At 38.8% G+C, this 6,192-nt stretch overlaps 1 non-coding gene across 1 annotated transcript; it reads left to right on the forward strand.

Moving 5' to 3' along the window:
* The first annotated feature begins 211 nt into the window (after positions 1-211).
* Positions 212-283, forward strand: TRNAP-UGG (transfer RNA proline (anticodon UGG)). The gene has a single exon. It is a non-coding gene; the product is annotated as a tRNA-Pro (tRNA).
* Positions 284-6,192: the final 5,909 nt, after the last annotated feature.

Below are 6,192 nucleotides of genomic sequence, written 5' to 3' on the forward strand. Positions count from 1 at the left end.
GAATCCAACCTCCTACAGGTTTGGATTTTATTTTAAGATCCTTATGTGATAATATGGCATCGGATTCAAACCAGAAGTTCAACCGACTCTGTCTATTTTAAGATCCTTATGTGATAATATGGATTGCCGGGACCCAGGTTCCGAAACAACGACAATAAAAAAGAAGTCAGAAAATGTGGTTTAAAATTTTCTTCAGTCTAGCTTCACAAGTGGGCATTTGGTCTAGTGGTATGATTCTCGCTTTGGGTGCGAGAGGTCCCGAGTTCGATTCTCGGAATGCCCCATCATATGTTTTTCCTTTTGACTTTTTTGTTGCCTTTTTTTTTCCTTTCATGTTTGGATCTTGCAGAGGGCAGCTAAATAATTTTTTTAAATTTCTCTTGGATAAACAAAATGCGTCAGTAATACATTGGCTTAACTAGGCCAAGTCAATGTGCCAGCTGCTACCTGACCCAACCCATCGACCCAACAGCGTTAGAGTTTGGACCTACTAAGGTAGGTTTAATGGGCAGATCTGGGTTAGACCCACAAGATCCTAGTAGCATACAGACCCAGGTCTGCTCGAAAGCTTAGACCCAAGTCCAACCTGAGTTTAGAAGTTTTTGCGTATAAAATATTTTGAAATTTTTGAAATTTCTAATTCTTGCTACCCGAATTCAGACCTGGATTAGGTTCTTCCTAGTCAGGTCTGGTCGGAACTGAACCAGGTCATCAAGCATTGCAACTGATCGAGCCAAATAAAGCAATCAAAGGTTGTCCCTCCTTTTAATTGTTTAATGACTCGCAAAATGCATGTTATATAACTAAATACTATTAATATATCTACAAATAACATTTTCAAACATAAATTTTAAACAAACTCTTAAAGCCACCGGCTTCAAGCATGAGTTCAACACATTTATCAAAATAATAAGGGATTTACCCATGAAAATCCCTTAGTTCTCATATTCTAGTGATTATATATATATATATATATATATATATATATATATATATATATATATATATATATATATATACATACACTTAACTTAAATGAGCCAGCCCATGAGAAAGCCCAAACAGGGATTTACCCTTAAAGAGCCAAGCCTGAACAGCCCAAGTTTGGTTCGTTCAGCTCCTTTACCAGCCCTACTAACAGGTCTTGGGCTGCATGTGGATCTAGTGCTGGAATATAGCGAGCAGCTCATAACTTAGCTTGGAAAGAGCTTGCTTGAACATGTAAAGTTGATTCGATGAGCCAAACGCGAATAACGGATGTTCAACTCGGTTGGGCTCGCATGGGATCGAAACCCACGGTTGGCATCCCTTGCCACAAGGTCGAAGCTGGGTGTACTCCCTGGTGGGCAGGGGGGACCTTAAGGGTTTTACCAACCAGAGGCCAGCCAAGGTGCAGTCGGTGATGGGTTTTTTTCCCTTGGATTATCCCCAAAAAATATATTTTTTAAACATATCATGCATCACATAATTTAACATAAACAACAAATGGTTGAATTGAATTAGGCTTGCAAGCAATAGGTTTAGAGTTCAAACACTATTGCTGTTACCTTTAAAACAAAGTGAAACAGTTTGGAATCAGCTTAACGCGTCAATTTCAAATCCTGTTATTTCCAGCTTCAGAACGATGTACATTTCTTGAATGAGTCAGATCGAGTATGGCTCCTTCGAGCTCAAGCTCAGCTCAGCTCTTTCTGAACATTTATCAGCCTAGTGAAGACTGAAACTCGACAAAACCCGGGGTTTCAACTGCTCACACAGTAAACCAGGCCCAGCTTAGGTCAGGTAAAAGAACTCAGTTGGGGCCGGATCTGTCCCTACTGCTCCATGGGCGCTTTTAACAAGCTCGGCCTGAACATTTTGGAACAAGCTGTGTTTGTCTCCGGGACAGATGCCTATCAATGAAAAACAAAGAATAACAAAAAAGCATAAACAGGCATAATCACCATTCATCAATCAAGTGGTGAAAGCATTTCTCAGACCTCATAATCTATCAGTATTTCTCAGAAGGAGTCGAATCCATACTATTTCCATCACTTCAACAATCCTGGGATGTCATTGGTGTCACAACTTCTCATTGGTGACAATTTCACAATGTGGGAAAGAGCAATGTGCATGACATTAAGTGCAAAGAACAAGATGGCTGTTGACGGGTCTCTACCCAAACTGAATGCCCAGCTCATATATACTGTTGTTGCATGGACTCGATACAACGATATGATCTTATCTTGAATCCTAAACTCCTTACACAAAGATCTGGTGTACACAATTATCTATTTCAAATGTGCGGCTGAGGTATGGAAGGGACTTCGAGAAAGCTATTCCCAATCTAATGCACCTCAGATATACCAAATTCAATATGATATCATAAATCTGAAACAAAATCGTAGCCCTATTGTCGTCTATTTCACTAAACTGAAAAGAATGTGGGATGAACTCGATCTCTATATCAATTTACCGGTGTGCTCATGTGGGGCACTGAAAATCATCCAAGAGATGCGAGATCGTGAGCATCTCATCCAACTCCTAATGGGCCTCAATGAGAGTTATAACTTCATTCGAAGTCAAATGTTACTGATGGACCCATAGCTACGCATCATTCATGCATATGCATTGCTCATTCAAGAAGAAAGGCAACGAGATCTAATTAAGAATGGCTCAACCATCTGAACATGTTGCTGCAGCCATTTCTCATAACAAATTTAGAAAAGAAGCCAAGACATGAAACAGACGACCACATCCTAAATGTGAATATTGTGGAAAGATAAGACACACAAAGGCATGATGTTTCCACCTTTATGGATTCTCACCTCGACAAAGTTGAGTTACTTCTAATGTCAAGAATGTTGCCTAAACCCATGCCAATGCATCAACTTATTCTGACTCAAAGTACTCTTCAATTCACACAAGAACAATATTGTAAGTTACTTGTTGTCATACAACAAGGTAACACGTCACCACAAGTTAATCTTGCTTGTTGCATCTACTTGTCATTCTTTTAAATGTAATTGGATCCTAGATATAGGAGCTACTAAACACATCACTTGCTCTTTGTTATTTTTGTCTTTTTCAAAACCGGTATTGGCAATCCTCCCATCAACCTTCCCAACGGATCCTCATCATGTGTTACTCACATTGGTGATGTGTGTCTTACCCCCAACATCACTCTTAAAGATGTTCTTTGTGTCCCTTCTTTTTATTTCAACCTTATTTCAGTTCATAAGTTACTCCAAGACATGAAATGTTAAGTCTCATTTAAGCATGATTCTTGTGTCATACAGGACCCTCACTCGATGTAGACGATTGGAGTGGGTAAGTTGCATAACGGACTATACATCCTTGAGATGAATGACAAGTTTGACAAATTAGCCCTGACTACCAATTTATCTTCTCATTTGTGGCATCATAGTCTTGGTCATATTTCGAATTCAAAACATGATATTCTAATAAAATCTCCCATGATCCATGCTTCTCTTATCAATGAGAATTATGACATTTGTCAATGGTCTAAGCAAACACGATTGCCTTTTCGAAATAGTATCATTTCTACCTCGGCTCCTTTTCAAATCATTCATTGTGACATATAGGGAGGTTATCAAACTCCCTCATTAACGGGAGCTCATTTTTTTCTTACTATCGTGGATGATTACACACGTTGTACTTGGGTTTTTCTCATGCACCATAAATCTGAAACTTGTAGCTTACTGAAATTTTTTATGAATATAGTTTACAATCAATTTGATACCAAGATTTTAAAATTATGATATGATAATGGCATGAAATTTTTCTCTAAATCACGAGTTACTTGGATGAAAATGGCATTACACGACAACATAGTTGGGTGGCTACTCCTCAACAAAATGGGGTAGTAGAATGCAAACACCGCAATCTTTTAAATGTTGCTCGTGCCCTTGGAATTCAAGGAAACTTGCCCTTGAATTTTTGGGGTGAATGCATATTGGCATCTGCCTATTTAATAAATAGATTACCCTCCAAGCCCTTATCGGAAAAAAATTTGTATAAAATTTTACATGGTAAGCCACCTAATTATCCATATTTAAGAGTTTTTGGTTACCTTTGTTATGCCCATAACATCAAATATAAACACAAATTTGACAAAAGAGCACGAAGGTGCATTTTCATTGGATACCCATATGGACAAACTGGGTATGAGGTTTATGATTTTGAAACTCAAGAAATTTTCACGAGCCGTGATGTCCAATTTTATGAGAATGATTTTTCTTTCAAAAATAGAACTCCCAACAATGAGTCGGGTTTGGTACTTTTTGTGCCAATTGAAGACAATTGTGATAACTCGTTACCCTTAACCGAGCCAATCAAAGGTACACCCAATATTCAATCATCCTCATCCAATACCTGAGATATATCAATTCACAACCCTCATGAGATAGCGCCTCTAAATGACATCATCTTCAACCATTCACGAATCGAATGGTTTTCGAAGATCTACCAGGATCTGATCCCAACCATCTCATCTTAAGGAGTATTTTTGTTATGCCGCCAGCCCCATCCTCCAATCCGATGCACATGAGTTAAGCCTTAAAACACAATATCTGCTTTTAGCCTCTCTTAGTTATGAGTCATTTTCTAGCCCATATCGTGCTTTCCTTGCAGTCATTACCCACAATTTAGAACCTAAAACATATGCTCAAGCTGTAAAGCATGCTCATTGGCAAGACGCTATGTGGGTTGAAATAAGGCATTAGAAGTTAACAACACTTGGTCACTGATGCCACTCCAAGAAGGAAAACAATCTATTGGCTGCAAATGGGTCTACAAATCCAAGTATAATTATGATAGTAGTATTAAACGTTACAAGGTTCGTCTTGTGGCAAAAGGGTACACACAAATCGAAGGCCTTGATTATAATGAAACATTTGCCCTTGTCATCAAAGTGGTCACAGTCTGGTGTTTACTTGCTCTTGCTTCGGTAAAAAAATTGGCACATATACCAAGTTGACGTTAATAATGTATTCTTACATGGTAATTTAAATGAGGAGGTATACATGGATTTACCACCAGGCTTCTCTCGATAGGTGGAGAATTTATTATGCCATCTTAACAAGTTTATATATGGGCTAAAGCATTCCTCCAGAAATTGGTAGTCCAAACTAACATTTTATTTGATGTGTAAAGGATTCCACCAATCAAAGGCCGACTATTCTCTTTTCTCCAAAACTGATGTGAATGAGAGCATTTTTATCCTCGTATACGTGGATGATATTATTATTGCAGGAGTTCGTCTTGACCACATCAATAAATTGAAGGCTAATCTCAATACAGCCTTTTGCCTCAAAGATCTAGGACCCATTTGCTACTTTTTGGGAATTGAAGTTGTTAGATCCAAACAAGGATTTTTTTTCTCGCAACATAAATATGCACTGGACATTTTGAACGACACCGGCAACCTTGGATCAAAACCAACCAATCTAGCTATGGATCAACGACTTAAGTTATCCAACGATACTGGTGATCTGTTTCATGATCCATCCATATACCATCACCTCGTTGGCCGCCTCATCTATATGAATATTACAAGGCTTGATCTCACTTACCCAATGCATGTCTCAACCAATTCATGCATGACCCACGGTTACTACACCTTCAGGTTGCACACAAGTTGCTTCACTATATTAAAGGGACACCTGGCCATGGTATTTTATTCTCTTCTCAAAGTCAAATTCAACTATCTGGATACTATGATGCAGACTGGGTTGCATGCCCTATGACTCAAAAATCGGTTTCTGGCTATTGTATCTTTCTTGAAGGCAAACTTATCTCATGGAAGGCCAAGAAGCAACCTACAATGTCACGTTCGTTGCATAGGCTGAATATTGTTTCATGGCTCATGCCACATGTGAGCTCACTTGGATCAAATACTTATTACATGATTTTGGGATCCAACATTCTCAGCCTATGATGCTCTATTGTGACAATCAAGCGGCCCTATACATTGCCGCTAACCATGTCTTTCATGAGTGCACTAAGCACATTGAACTTGATTGCCACCTTGTTCGCGATAAGATCCAAAATGGCACCATTTGAACTGAATATGTCCATACTAGTCTCCAGTGTGCTGATCTTTTCACCAAGGTCATTGCCAAGGATAGTTTTGAACGGTTAAAAGGCAAGTTGGGCATTCTCAATCCTCATGCTCCAACTTGAGGGGGGAGT

The sequence above is a fragment of the Nuphar pumila genome, chromosome 1 (genome assembly GCF_984573655.1).
Source record: "Nuphar pumila chromosome 1, dmNupPumi1.hap1.1, whole genome shotgun sequence".
In the NCBI taxonomy this organism is placed as follows: Eukaryota; Viridiplantae; Streptophyta; class Magnoliopsida; order Nymphaeales; family Nymphaeaceae; genus Nuphar; species Nuphar pumila.